This window comes from Leopardus geoffroyi, chromosome B4, assembly GCF_018350155.1.
Source record: "Leopardus geoffroyi isolate Oge1 chromosome B4, O.geoffroyi_Oge1_pat1.0, whole genome shotgun sequence".
Classification (NCBI taxonomy): Eukaryota; Metazoa; Chordata; class Mammalia; order Carnivora; family Felidae; genus Leopardus; species Leopardus geoffroyi.
The window spans coordinates 27,695,941-27,711,876 of NC_059341.1; the positions used below are offsets into that span (position 1 = coordinate 27,695,941).

The 15,936-nt window shown below is 41.8% G+C and overlaps 1 protein-coding gene across 3 annotated transcripts in view; it reads left to right on the forward strand.

Annotated features, from left to right (window-relative positions):
• SVIL (supervillin) overlaps positions 1-15,936 on the forward strand; it is a 235,284-nt gene that overhangs the window by 53,150 nt on the left and 166,198 nt on the right. For all 3 annotated transcript variants that reach the window (XM_045462535.1, XM_045462533.1, XM_045462534.1), the window contains exon 2: positions 12,473-12,568. The gene's annotated coding sequence lies outside the window, so the exon portion shown is untranslated. The remainder of the gene's footprint in view (positions 1-12,472; positions 12,569-15,936) is intronic.

Sequence of the window (15,936 nt, forward strand, 5' to 3'; positions counted from 1 at the left end):
CATGTAACTCTGTCATTTGATTTTAATCCCAAGGAAAATGGGAATCTAGGTGAGTAACTTTTCAACACCACACAGGGTAGGATTTATATGCATTGTCTTAAAAGTCATTGGTTTTAAAGCTGAGGTGGACAAACTTTCCATAAAGGATCAGCTGTAAACACTTCAGGCTCTATGGGCCATACAGTTTCTGTCACAACTCTTCAACTTTGCATTGTAGCAGGTAAATAGCTATCGATAATATGGAAATGAATGAGCATGGCTGTGTCCCAATAAAATTTTATTGACAAAATAGGCAGTGGCCCTGATCTAGTCCATGGGCTTCAGTTTGCTGACTCCTGTTCTAGAATGGCAATTATAGCTACCATTTTGTTTTGGAATATTTCTAGAGAGGGGGCTTACAGATTTCATTAGTTTCTCAAGTGGGCCAGTGACAGTTTCAGAATGTGTTAATAGAATCTCACTAAGAAGTGATAGCAGGCTGGATTAATAATGGAGGTTCAGACTGACCCAATTTTCTAACATTTCACATCATTGTGGTTAATACTTAGCAGGCCTCTGAGAATCCAGATATAATTCATCTTTAAGTCATTATAGATGAGTCCAAAGAGAAAACCACGCTGAATTCATTCTTGGCAGAGGATTTGACATTGTGTGGGTATGTATGTGTTTTAACTCTGAAATTTTAAAAAATAAAGATAGAGAAGATTTGTCTGGAACACTTGGGAAGAAATAAGGTAAATATCTGAACAGATGACCTGGGAGAAGCCTAGGGCGTAAAGGCTCGCCGTTGCTGTCTTCTGAAAAGAGGCAGAAACATCTGGTTATTGTAATAGTGAGGGGCTATGTGAAAGGAAGTCCTAAATCGAGATTAGAAAAACAGAATACATTTTGACATCTTAACGCAACAAGCCAGAAAAGAAAATCTGTCTTTCATAGTTGATACTGTGGGAAAAATCACTAAATTCCGAGATTTGAGTAAGGAATCTTTTCGAGCAAAACAGTGAATTGTTTTAGAACAGATCTTGCCAAGAATATATCCTAAGAGATATGGGGAGGTAGGAAAACACCTGGAAAACCATTAAAGGACTTTAAAAATGTTACCAAAAGGAAACACTGGGAGGCCATTTACGTCACCTGAGTAAAATCACTGAGAGGAGATTTTTCTCTTAACTAGTGTTGGAGCTGAACAGGTATGGTTACTTCCAGGAGCTCGTTTCTTTTGAGTAAAACTTAAAAAAATTTTTTTTAATGTTGATTATTAATCTTTTAGAGAGAGAGAAAGAGAGAGAGAGAGAGTGCGTGATCAGGGGAGGGGCAGAGAGGGAGACCCAGAATCCGAAGCAGGCTCCAGGCTCCGAGCTGTCAGCACAGAGCCCGATGTGGGGCTCAATCCCACGAATCTTGAGATCGTGACCTGAGCCGAAGTCAGTTGCTTAACCGACTGAGCCACGAGGCACCCCCCTTTTGAGGAAAACTTTTAAAAAAACCAAAAGCAGACTACGTTTATAAGATGGTTTCAAATGTGGATGGTTCCAACTGGATGGAAACATTTTCTCCCCAAAAGGAAGAGATGGAAAGTCTATGCCTGTTGTCTCCAGAGGTCCCCGTGCTCGGCGTCCCCGAGTGTGTTTCGATCTGGCTTCCCATCAGGCTCTGTGCTGTGGAATCGGCGGAAAGAAGGAGGAAAAGATGGAAAATGCGGGAGTGGCCTCTTCCCGAACGACATGGTGCAGGTTAGCAGGCCACAGTTACGCCAATCAAAACAAGTTAAACTTTTCCTTGTGTGTTGGATCCTGGGCACGAATGTTGCCTTGGATGAAGCAGATGGGATCTGGGACATGCACAGAGAGTCCAATAATGTGGAAGCGGAGCCTCTCTGGCCTTCTTCCTACTGCACTTCGGACTTGCAGGTGCCAAACTTGATCGCACGGTGCACTCGTGTGCTGTTCCTGGCCGCTTCCTAGGTTAGACGCAGCTTTGGTAAAACTCAGAAAGAGCTTTGTCAGCATTGAAATCTTAGGACAGCTGAAGAACATAATCCGTAAAGCAGGTAGATGCTTTGATGTGGATTATGTCAAGCAAACAGTGTTTATATAAAAGGCCTTCACATGTAAACTAATTAGAGTCTCATAATTTGACTTCTGTTTCCCGTCGGACAGAGCTTTTTTATAATGTAAATGTAGTAAAGAATATCCATATTCTTCAATCTGGCTGACATTCTTTTCTTTTAGTAAGGATTAGATAAAGGGGCTCCTCAAAGCATTGTAGATATTTGAGAAGCTTTGAAGTTTTTATTAGCTTCGCCGGAAACCTTTGTTTCCTGCAAAGTTCACTAATGGAATATATAGTTTCTTACAGAAATCTGTTTCTTGGCTGTATATAGTAAATACGCTAGCCGGTGGGGATGCTTTTGCAGGATAAAATTAATACCTAAACGGGTCCTGAGTCAACTCTTACCACTGTAAAGCTTTTCAAGTCTGAAGGAATAATGTTATTTGAGTCAAATTGACCTTTCCTTTATCTGAATTCGCCGATCTCACTTCTTGATAGGAATATAATATAAATTTCCCGTGGAGTGGCTTGGCGGCTGCTGGATACAGAATGAATCTGTAGCAGGTCTCAGCACCTTGTCTCTTGGTCAGTGGCACCATCGTGCACCCGGTTGCCCAGCCAGTCCCTTCTGATCTCCTCTACTGTCACCGCCCCATCTAGGGCTGACCCTCTCTGCCTGGCTGTCTGGCTGGAGTGGCCTCTCCTGTCAGGTTCTCTGTTTCTTCTGGTCCACCTTGCCTGTCTGCCTTCCCCTACAGCCTATTTTCCTTGGCATAACTATAGGTAATATCTAAAACTAAATCAAGATCACGTCACTCCCTTGCCCACGCCCAACAGTGGCTTCTGGATAAACCCAGCTCTGGATAAACTCTGAATAAGACCCCAAGTCCTTTTTTGGCACAGAGCCTGTAATGATCTGTGCCAGCTGTCTCTGACCAGCGTTTCCTGCCAGCTCCCCAGCCGCACCTCCTTGCCCTCACCCCACTCCAGCCACCTCGCTTGTCCCTTGGACACCCAGTCACACGCCCATCTCGAGACCTGAGGATCTGTACTGGTCTCCTTTCTTCTGCCAGATCAACTCTCGCTCCACATACTCCTCAGCTTGCTTCCCCAGTTTTCCAGGTCTCCGCAGAGATACCTGCCCACTTTATCTAAAATATAAGTCCCACCTTCTCTTACCCCGTGCCCCTCCCCAAAGCTTTTACAAACCTACAGTCTATAATCGATTGAGCAATTTATTTGTCCATTCGTGTATTTATAATTGATCTATCACTCCCAAGAGAATGTGAGCTCCATAATGACGGGGATGTTCATTTGTCATCGTATCTCTCATGCCTAGCACGTGTGTAGGCAATCAGGATGTATCTGCTGGGTAGGGGTGCCTGGGTGGCTCAGTCGGTTAAGCATCCGACTTCAGCTCAGGTCATGATCTTACAGCTTGTGAGTCAAGTTCCACATCGGGCCCTGAGCCCGGAACCCGCTTCAGATTCTGTGTCTCCTCTCTCTGCCCCTTCCTGGCTTGCGCGCGCTCTCTCTCAAAAATAAATAAACATTAAAAAAAAAAAAAAAGATGTATCTGCTGGGTATTGAATGAATGACCAGAGTCATTCATACTGTTTTTAGTCTGCATATGTAGATCAAATCATAGGGCAGTTATGCTGTTTAATAGTACAGTGATGTTTTTTATTTTTCTACCTTACTAAAGTTTTGCAAGGTTTGTCTTAGACTTACTTCTTCCCTAAAGATTTTAGCAGTAACCTTGGTTTATCTTCAATGTAGTTCAACACATAAGGTCCATGGTACCTGAACTTCTTGGTGATTTAATGGTTTTGTGGTGACAGTCGGTATAGATGGACAGAACCATTGGAGTCTTACCTGCCTACTTTCCTCAGTGACCAGCCAGCCCATATTTAGCACCAGAACAAAGAGGCACACACCCAAGTCTATTTTTAATACAGGAGAGTTCCCATAATTATCTAAAGACTCAGAGGTTACTTTAAGATATTTCATATGCCTGAAGGAGCTTTTTCTCCTACAAACGAGCAACCAATCATCTCATAAATATTGTATGAGAAGAAATTGGGGGTGGGAGTTAATAGAGGAATTTGGATAAATGGCTTGTAGAACTTTGTAGAAGGTAAGAATAGGCCCATTCCATGAGATAATTTTGTTGGCATAATTGCTAAGTGCTGCTTTTAAAAAAAAGTCTGATTTATTAATGTATAATTTACACATACTAAAATTCACACTTTTAAAAAGTAAACGGCTATGTGTCTTGATAAGTGCATAGTCATGTAACCACTGCAATGAAGATGTAAATCTCCATCACCCTAAAATATTTCTAGTGCTCCACTGTAATCAATCTCTCCCCTCGGTTCTGACCTCTGGCAACCACGGATCTGTTTTCTGTCCTTATAGTTCTGCCTTTTCCAAACATCACATAAATGGAATCACACAATATATAGCTTTTTGAGTCTGGCAGCTGTCACTAAGCTTAATGCACTTGAGATATAACCATGTTGTTGTGTGTTTTGGTAATTTGTTCCTTCATTGCTAGGTAATATTCCGTTGTGTAGATAGAGTTTGCTTACCCATTCACCAATTGAAGGGCATTTGGGTTGTGTCCAGTTTTGAGTGATTAGGAATAAAACTCCCGTATCATTCATGTACAGGCGTTTATGGGAACGTTAGTTTTCATTTCCTCATGGATCGCTGCCTAAGACCAGGATGGCAGGGTCAGATGGTAAATATGTATTTAAACTTTATAAAAAGACAACCAAACTGATCTCCCAAGTGGCTATGCCATTTTCTGCTCCTACCACTAAGGTGTGAGGGTTTCATGACCTGCCTTTTCATCCTCAAGCATTAGATGCCCAAATGGCTTTCTTCTTTGAAGAGAAATCTTAGGGTTTACCCTTTCCCTTTTTAGCCTCTCCATTTTGTGTTCGTTTCTTCTACTTGGACCTTTAAATTACTTTTCTTTAAAAGTCTTTCATACCTGCAATGTTGCCTGAGTTTCTTTTTTTCTTCTCTGCACACAACTCGGGGCCTTATAGTCAGTAGATGCTAAGGTCACATCTGTTTGACTTGGTTGCCAGAAGCCAAATAAACCGATCTCAAGGGTAAAGACTGCCTTTAGTGGGACTTCGGTGCAAGTGTAGCAGAGTCAGAGGACATCTCCATGACAGAGGTCTGCAGGTTGAGCCCTGCCCCAAGATCTGGGGAGAGAGTTCTTTTGTCTCTCTTCTGGCAATAAGGTGTCTCCCAGGAGGTATGGGCTACAAACTGCGTTTGGACTTTCACAGTGATGAAGATCCGTTTTGCCCTAGGCAGAGAAGTCAGAAACTAATCTGTGTTATTAAAGATGTGTAGATTTATCTTGGAGATACTGACTGTGAAGTGGGTAGAATCTTGTGAAAGGTTGTCAATCTCGCTTAAAGCTTTTATGTTATTTTAAAAAAAATTTTTTTTAACATTTATTTATTTATTTTTGAGAGAGAGAGGGAGAGAGAGAGAGACAGAGCGTGAGCAGGGGAGGGGCAGAGAGAGAGGAAGACACAGAATCCGAAGCAGGCTCCAGGCTCTGAGCTGTCAGCACAGAGCCCAACGCGGGGTTCGAACGCACGAACGGGACCATGACCTGAGCTGGAGTCGGCCACTTAACCGACTGAGCCACCCAGGTGCCCTGTATCAATTTATTTATATTTTAATCCCATATAGTTAACATACATTGTTATATTGCTTTTTGGTAGACGAGAGCGAGTCAACAATTCTGTACATTATTCGGTGCTGGTCCGTGAAGATAAGTGTGTTCATAACCCCCATCAACCTGTTTAACCGATCCCCCCACCCACCTCCACTCTGGTAATGATCTCTGTAGTTAAGAGTTCTCTGTAGTTCTCTGTAGTTCTCTGTTGTTCTCTGTAGTTAAGAGTCTGTTTTTTGGTTACTCCCTCCCTCTTTTTTTTTTCCCTTTCTTTGTTTTGTTTCTTAAAATCCACATATGAGTGAGATCATATGGTATTTGTCTTTCTCTGACTGACTTATTTCACTTAGTGTTAAACTGTTTAGATCTATCCATGTCTCTGCATGCAAATGGCAAGTCTTCATTCTTTTTTATGACCAAGTAATATTCCAGTGTGTGTGTGTCAGTGGACACTTGGGCTGCTGCCATTATTTTGGCTACTTTAAATAATGCTGCCATAAAAGTATGGGAACATATATCTTTTCAAGGAGATGGAAGAGAAGACTAAAGTATTTTTGTATTCTTTGGGTGAATACCCGCTAGTGTGATCACTGGATCATATGGTAGTTCTAATTTTGATTTTTTTAAGGAACCCCCATACTGTTTTCCACAGGGTCTGTGCCCATTTGCATTCCCCCCAATAGAAGCACTATTACTTGAAATGCTCCTAAGTGCTGTGACTTATAAAATGTAAATCTGTGAGACGCATTACTGAGTTCATAGTAGCCTTTTGACATTGTCTTACTAACTATGCAACGGATGGCAGAGGGTGGGTACAAGAAATAATTTGAGATTAGACAGGAGCTCCTTATACTTGAACCTGTTGAGACCCACCTCTGGGACATGCACCCAGAAGACATAACTTAAGATGAGAGTAAGGAAGTGAGAGTGACCAAAAGTCACCTCCTTACCTCCTTACCCATCAAGAGACCCATTACCTCCTTACCTATCGAAAGGGATGATAGCAGAGTATACAGAGAGTGAACTCCAGCCCATAGAGCATATTTTTCTTATCAGATGCAGCTTGCTTATCAATAGGCCTTTTATTTGGTGTTTGTTGTTCACTTAAGAAAGAAAGAGCAAAGCCCAGCATAATAACCTTAGTTTTGTGAAAATATGCACCCATGAAGTCAGTAGAGAGTAATAGAAAATGTTTGTCTTCACCAAGTGCTGCATCACACAGATAGACTGTGAGTGTCTAGGAGCCCAAAAGGAGGGCCATGATATTGTGGCTGCTTTGAGCCTGGCGTGATCCACTGGGAAGTCCAATTGCCTCTGACAGAAGAAACCATGAGCACTTGATTCTGTGAAGGGCCTTTTTTGTTGTGGCAGCTATACGGCTAGAGTGCCTTCTGGAACTGCCAGTAAAAATATACTCAGGTGGTGGCTTTCAGACTGTTCAAGTTTAAGGAAACTTGGAGAAAGTCATGGTGCTTTTTGAGGTACACTTGGAAATGCTGAAATGTTGCATTCTGTTTTTCTGTTTCACAACTTAGCATATGATGTGTTTTGTCATTATATACATAATTATGTACACATATGTGTATGTGTCTATACATAATATATATGTATACGCACATATATTTAATCACTAAATATAAAGTTGGCTCTTCATATAGATCTTAGTTCGGGTTGTTGTAACAAGAATAACATAAACTGGATGGCTTAAATGACAGACGCTTATTTCTCACAGTTCTGGAAGCTAGCGAGTCCAAGATCAAGGTGTTAGCAGGTTCTGTTCCTAGTGAGGGGTCTCTTCCTGGTTTGCAGATGGCCACCTTGCTATGTCCTCACATGGTGGAGAGCAGAGAGAAGCAGCAAGCTCTCTCTCTCTCTCTCTCTCTCTCTCTCTCTCATAAGAGCACTAATCCCATGAGGACTCCACCTTCAGGACCTAATCACCTCCCAATGGCCCCAACTGCACATATTATCATCTTGGGGATTAGAACTTTTCAAAATGTCAACTTTGGGAGACATGAACATTTGGTCCACAGTACTATATTTGGGTGCTATAAACAACATAAAGTCATATTCCCAAGTACATGTGTCTATCAAACAGCAAGCTGAATTTTTCTTCAATGTTTGCTTGCTACTTGTTTATGCATTTTGTGGTTACTACTAGGCAAGTACTAGTACAAGTGCTAGAAGGCAAGAAAGATTTTGAAAAATATATACATATGACGGAAGGTAAAATTGAGAATTCCGCCCATTAACTTAATTTTTCTACTTGTGATTTTAGATAGTACCTACATTCTTTGGATTTTGAAGCAGAACACCTCCCATGATTTTGTAGGAGCATAAAACATAAGAGGACCTGATGCTACCTTTTGAGAACTGTAACTGTAATGGGGTATATGGGAGACCTAGCCAGTAACAGCTGAAAGCCCATCAAATGGGAAATGTGTCCCCCTAGGAAGATGGCCCCAAGGACAGCAGGGTGGTGGAGCTTCTGGATCTCACCAGGGAGGATTGAGGTGCTTATTTTAGCTCCCTCTCCTTCATGTGTCCCCGCGTCAGTTGCTATTTTGATTGTGCGCATCTTCCTGCAGCTGGTGGAGTGCTGACTGCCAGAGCCTTCATGGGGGGAATGAGCTGCCCCATGCCCACTGGTACCTCTGTCGGTCTTTCGGCATCTATTTATTGAGCACTGGCTCCCTGCCCATGAAATACTAAGAACACACAATACAAGCTAAAAACCCACAGTCTCATTTTAGAGAGGAAAAAAAATATGAACATATGAAAGGCAGGTAACTCTTGATTAAGAGAAGTAGAATACAAATGGATAGTCACAGTCAAATTATACTTCGGAATGCATTTAATATACCATTACTTAGTGAAGACTACCAACATTTAGTTTGGGAAGAAGCCAGTATTTCGGAAAACATTCACTGTTCCATAAATATGATCTCAATGTGCAAAAATATTGCAAGCATAAGAGTTCAGGATGACAAACTCTCCTATAAATCATTTCACAGATAAAATGGGCCCATGGTCAGTACTCTTAAAATGGTCTATTATTTGTTCTTTAACCAAGATTTCTATATGCCTTCCCCCATATTAAAATGAAACCTGGGCTGTCTTAGTGTGTCCTTGAGAACTGTCCTTTCTTCTTTCTAAAGTCATCTCATTGGCCTCAGTGATCTTTGAAGGGAGTCCCCACCCCCCACCGTGTCCCTGGTGTCCTCTCTCCTATATCACCTTCCGACTGTTGTCATTGCTTAATTGCCTCTAACCTTGGCTCCTGCACATGACCTGTCCAGTCACTTACTAATGGTTTTTCCATCAACTTGTGTGGTCCTGGAATGAATGCTAGCAGATGACACCTGGGACACCAATATAGTAAGTACATGTCCAAGGGGTAATGGAATGGGACTCTCCCCACACAATTACAGACCTGTGGCGATGTCTACAGGTTATTGTATACTTCCAGCTAGTGGCTACCTTCTAACAGGTGCATGGTTTTGTTGATTTGGAGGCATCTTGTTTATTTTTGTTTTACAAATGCTCAAATAATAATGATTATTTATTATTATTATTGATTCCCTGGCTAACCAAACCGTAGATAGTCAAGAATTAATTCTAGTGGTCATTTATCATTAGATAATTGGCACGAATTCAGGAGAGAGAAAACTCACTGAGGAAGAAGTGAGACAGTCAGAGAAGGGTCTCATGGAAACTGGAGGCATCTAAGCTGAATCCTGAAAGGTATCTTGAGATTTATATGAGGAGAGGGAGGAAGTGCCCATGGCTCCTGAAAATATCTTTTTTTTTTTTCAACGTTTATTTATTTTTGGGACAGAGAGAGACAGAGCATGAATGGAGGAGGGGCAGGGAGAGAGGGAGACACAGAATCGGAGACAGGCTCCAGGCTCTGAGCCATCAGCCCAGAGCCTGACGCGGGGCTCGAACTCACGGACCGCGAGATCGTGACCTGGCTGAAGTCGGACGCTTAATCGACTGCGCCACCCAGGCGCCCCATGAAAATATCTTTAAGAACCTCCTTCCCTTGTTGTAGGCATCCAGGAAAAGAAAGATGGGTAGCCAGAGCAAAAATGGGTCTCGTGGAAGCCTCATCCCTAGGGTCTGTAATTGGATGCCTGGTAGAGGAAGGGGAAGACCTTGCTAGATGCTCCAAACCTCGAGGCACCTGACACTGTAGTTAGTTAAGCAGTATGTGAATAAAACTCACCATAAAGGTCCTTTCACTGTGGGCACCTCTATCGGCACCTCCTGTCAAACCTAAGTCTTTTGAAACACGAAAGTATGTTTTTCTCTGGTGTATCTTCCCTCCAGATGCAGCTGGTCTAGAATTAGTCACAAAGTCATATGAGAGGTTTTGTCCAGGGGTGTGTAATCATCTGAAAGTCAGATGAAAGTTTGTTTTTGACCCGGAAGCAATATTTCAGAAGGTGGGAACGAGCCCCGGCAAGACGAGCTAAGACCCTGACTTGGGTGCCTCTGCCTGCTGCACATTGATGCTCTTTCCCCCAGAGCCCTGTTTCCCTCTGGAATTTTGCCGCCGTTATGCAGGTTTGACTAGTTTACTAAACTTCAGCCCGTCACTTAATTTGGACCCTTTCCTCTTTGCGGTTTTGCTCTTTTCTTTCCCCAAGTTATCTTGTGTGCATTAAAGCCGATTTATGGTTTCGTTTACCTGTCAGCAACCATATTCTGAAGTTTCTTAGCTAGTGACAGGTTGTCTCTGAGAAAGCCAGATTCCCGGAACTAGTGATGTAGGTACAGGCCTTTCAGACTCCTTCTTGGTCCTTGGGCTCATGATCTCCACTGTGTAGATTCTCTTCTTTCTTGACTCACAGTTGTCGAGTTCCAAGGGGACCCTCCTGCACACTCAACTTTGAGAAGCCCTGCTCGGGAGGACGCTTGGGGGACTTGGGCCAAGGTCAGACATGGGAGTCTGGCGGAGAATAGATCTAAGAGGGAGAGATGAGGATTTCTTCTTCTCCCTTACCTCTTGGCTTCTTTTGGTTCTCTTGGCCTTTCTCCTTTTGAATAATTTCATTCTTCATTGCTCTGTGGCCAGTACAGAAAGTGGGTCTCCTTCTCTAACTCAGGCAAATCCCTCCCCAGTTTAGTATACTGAGGAGGGCCCCGGGGGAAAGACAGGCTTACACTGGTCTAGCCCAGTTCACAAGGCTCCACAGCTTTTTAGTAATAAACAGATTTGTGGGGGAGGAGGGAAAAGAAATATATATGTATTTTTGGCACAAGAGATAGTCTACTTAAACCCAATAGTTTGTCTGTGTTTACCACAACCATATTTGTGGTTTGAAGCAAGAGTTCACAGCTGTCTGAATTTCACTGGGCCTGGGTGACAATAATGTATTTTTTTTTTTTTTTTTGCTTTGGGGGAACTTCATGTGGGTTGACTCCCCTGCATCCCCTCATCACCACAAACTGATTGCCTCATAAGTTGCCTCAGCAAGGGCTTGTGGAGAGGAACCCCGTTCTCTCTACACTAGGTAAGATAGGATCTGATGCCATGCCTCCCATATGTTTCTACAAACTAAGAACTGACGCCAGCCCTGGTCCTTTACAACGCTGGTGTGTGGTTGGCCGCTGTCCAGCTCAGGGCCTTCTGTGCTTGAGTGAACTCTTTGCTAAGATGACTTTTTCAAACGGTAATGCAAGGAAGCACGGAACAGACATCGGGAGGAGATAAGAGGAAGTGCCTCAGTTTCCCGAAACAAAGGTTTTCCAAAGCCACTAACATTCAACCACTGACCAACTAACCACTAACTATCTAACAGATGCAGGGGCTTTCCTCTTTCGTCCCGGATCTCAGGGCTGGAGCCTTGCTTATGTTTGGTACCCCTCTCCCCGGCTGAGGCATCGGAATGCCACGCAGGCAGTCAGCCATTTGGAGTGTAAGAAATGAACCTGTTAGCAAGTGAGTTATCTTGTATACAGATTACACGCAGCTAGGAAAATCACACTGGGAAATGGACATATGCCTTCATCCTCCTCGGTTATACTTCTAATACGAGTGGGGTTTTCCCTCGTTCGCCAGCATGTGAGGAAAAGAGCTGTTGAAGATTTTATCTGTGTGGACTTAATGGCATAGACTGAGTCCTAGCCCAGTTACTCACTCTGGACACCCTAGACTTTATGCTAGTCTTCCAACTTCTTTCTTCAGTGTGTCTCTTTTTCTAAGGAGTTGGGCCTTTGTCACTTCCTTCTGGCAATACACGTCCAATTCCTTGATGAATTCCAACCCATCCTTCTCTGTGTTTTCAAGTCTCCCTTTGTTACAAGGCTTCTTTTCCAAGTCCCCTTATTTGGATCTGATGTAAATTTGTATTTGAGAAAGTGCTCATATTTATTCAAGGTAATTCTTGCCTTTAGACCAAATATATAAATGTATAGAAACTGTGGAGAACCATTGCATAGAAATGACTTTATTACTGGGTTTAAGATGAAAGAAAGACTTTTTTTTATTGAGTATTTTTTCTAAGAGGTTTTAAAAGGTACTCTAACCACTGCCTGTAATTTGCTGTAGCTGATGTAGATGAATAATTGAAAGAATAAAATCTCTTTAGGAGCAGAAAATTAATCACAGCAGTGTATCCTGTTTTGCTCATACATGTGGTTGTCTTATATGATTGGCTAATTTTTTTTCTTAGATTTCTAAGTTGAAATTCTTTTCTCCTTTTTCAGAGAAAGTCTGAGTAGATAACCTTGAAGACTCAGAGAGCTACGAAGATTTTGAAGTCATTCGACATCTGAAGCTATGATTTAAATATCAGCAGTACAGTAAGTATATAGGAAAGAAATATAACAATTTTGTGGTTAACACATCACTGGCTTTGACTGCATTCTGAAAATAGGTTAAAGTATACATCATGAAGGGTGAATTTGTTTGAATCACATTCAACAAACCAGAGCTCTGAGAAGATTACAGCTCCCTCTGTGATAAATTACAGGACCACAAACGCACAGGGGAGATGAGCCCTTCTCATAGTTGGAAAAATCTTTATATCTCCTTAGTGTCCCAGTGGGCCCTTTAGGAGCTCCAGGAAAGAAAAAGGAAAACTTAGTATTGGAGTTTTCTTTTTGGACTGAGCTGTGGCCAGGGGAGAGCTCTCAGGGACCCTAGGTTAGACTTTTTAGATGAGAGTGGAGCCGACACAGAAAGGGGAAACACACGCATCCTTCCAGGAGCTGTGCTGTCTGGACTGCCTCTCTGGGGCCGTATTTCTCAATGTGCGTTCCGAGGAACACAGTTCCCTAGACTATTAATGCAGTGGGGACAAAGGTGGGAAGATGGGTCGGTGCTTCAATGAGTTTAGAAAACGTTGAATTAAAATTAAGCAAACTTTCTTACGGAAGGGTCTCAAAAATGAATGAGCCTTGTGAATTAGTCAGTAGTACTTACCAGAGTCACGTGGAACTCGTTTCTTGTGGGGCATCATGAGACCCGTGTCCCATTTGTTCGTTAACTAGTTAATGAACACCAGCTGTACATGGTGTTAGATGCTAAAAATACAGCAATAAATGAGATTGGCGATGCCTGCATACAGATAGCAAATAAGGTAAGAGGTAAAAGCAACTATTGATAGACATGATAGCAAATGTTTAAGAGAATGGTCTTGGGAGCGAGGCGACCTGGGTTTTTAACCTGACTCTGCCACTTATAAACTCCATAACCCAGAACAAGACCCTTAAACTCTCTTTCTATTTCCCCATTTATAAAATGGTGATAAGAGCGTCTACCTAGTAAGGTTGTTGTGAAGATAAAAACAATGAATACCTGCTGGCAAATACTAAACCAAGGATTATCAAAATTCGTACTTACAATACTAATGGCTGAATGCTTTGAAGTATAGGTGATAGACTGGGGAAGAGAGAGTGATAGATAGAGATTTTTTTTTAAAAAAATTTTTTTTTTCAGCGTTTATTTATTTTTGGGACAGAGAGAGACAGAGCACGAACGGGGGAGGGGCAGAGAGAGGGAGACACAGAATCGGAAACAGGCTCCAGGCTCTGAGCCATCAGCCCAGAGCCTGACGCGGGGCTCGAACTCCCGGACCGCGAGATCGTGACCTGGCTGAAGTCAGACGCCTAACTGACTGCGCCACCCATGCGCCCCGAGATTTTTGAATAATTCAGGATGGTTCAAGAATTCCTAAATTAGAGACCTCTAAAGATGAGAAATACTGAGCTATGGAGATGGTATGGGAAGAGTATACAGAAGGAAACATAAGTGTGAAAGGGTATGTCTTATGTAGAGAAGGTATTAGACCAATACCAACACCCCTTTAAGATGAAAAAAAACAACAACAAACCAAACAACAACAACCACAACAACAAAGCAGGAATTGAAGGGAAGTTGTTTAACCTGAAAAGGGCATCTATGAGAAGCCCACAGCTAACTGATCACACTTAATACGAAGGACTGAAAACTTTCCCCCTAAGATCAGGAACAAGACAGGGATGTTCACTCTCATCACTTCTATTCAGTATTGCACTGGGAGTTCTAGCCAGGGAAGCTAGGAAAGGGTATGAAATAAAAAGCTTCTAATTTGGAAAGGAAGAAGTAAAACTATCTCTATTTGCAAATGACATGATCATGGGTATGGAATGATCTAAGGAATCCACTAAACTATCAGGAAGGTTGCAGGATACAAGATCAATATACAAAAATCAATTGTAGTGCTATATATCTATAGTGAACAATCTGAAATAAAATTAAGAAAATATTTCCTGATGTCTCTCTTTCTCTCTCAATCAAAAATAAATTAACATTTAAAAAGTTAATTAAAAAAAAAAAACTTCCTCTAGGGGTGCCTAGGTGGCTCAGTCAGTTAAGCCTGAATTTTTTTTTAATGTTTATTATTTTTTGAGAGAGAGAGAGAGAGAGAGAGGGCACAAGTGGTGGTGGTAGTAGGAGGGAGCAGAGAGAGAGAGAGAGAGAGAGAGAGACAGAATCTGAAGCAGGCTCCAGGCTCTGAGCTGTCAACACAGAGCCCAATGTGGGGCTTGAGCCCATGAGCCATGAGATTGTGGCCTCAGCCGAAGTCAGACGCTTAACCAACAGAGCCACATAGGCACCCCAAGCCCGACTCTTGATATCAGCTCAGGTCGTGATCTCACAGTTGTGGGATCAAGCCCCACATCAGGCTCCATGCCGAGTGTGGAGCCTGCTTGGGATTCTCTCCCCCCACCCCCCGCTCCTCCTCTGCTTATGCTCTCTCTCTCTCTCTCAAACATAAATAAATAAGCTTTAAAAAAAAAGAAAATATTTCCTCTTATAATAACATGAAAAAGAAAAAATAGGAATAAGTATAATCAGAGAAATGTAAAATTTACACTCTTAAAACTACAAAACGTTGAAAAAATTAAAAAAAAATCTAAATAAATGGCAAAACATCTGATGTTCATGGATCAGAAGACTTACTATTGTTAAAATGGCAGTACTCCCTAAATTGATCTATAGATTCAGTGTAATCTGTATCAAAATCTCAGGGGACTTTTTTGCAGAAATCGACAGATACTAAAATTCATATAGAAAGTTAAGGGATCCAGAATAGCCAAAACAATCTTGAGAAAGAGGAGAATTGGAAGATTTGTCCTTTCTGATTTCAAAACTTAATATAAAGCTACAGTAATCAAGCAAGTGTGGTACTGGCTTAAGGATAGACCTATAGATTTTTGGAATAGAATTGATCAGAAATAAATACATACATGTATGGTAAGTGATTTTTGACAAATGTGTTAAGACAATTCTTTGGGAAATAGTCTCTTCAACAAATGGTGTGGGACAACTGGATATCACCATGAAAAGGAAAAAAGTTGGACCCTTACCTTACACCATATATAAAAAGTAATTCAAAGTGAATCAAAGGACTAAATGTAAAACCTAGAACTGTAACACTCTTAGAAGACCACATGGGTATTAATCTTTATGACCTTGGGCTAGGCAATGATTTTTTTGAAATGTAACACCAAAAGCACAAGTGAAAAAGAAGAATAGATAACTTGGACATCAAAATTAAAAGCTTACCATCAAGAGAAGGAAAAGAAAACCCACAGGATGAGAAAAAATGTTTGAAAATCCTATAATCTGATAAGGGACATATATGGACCATATATAAAGAATGCTTACCCCTCAGTAATAAAAA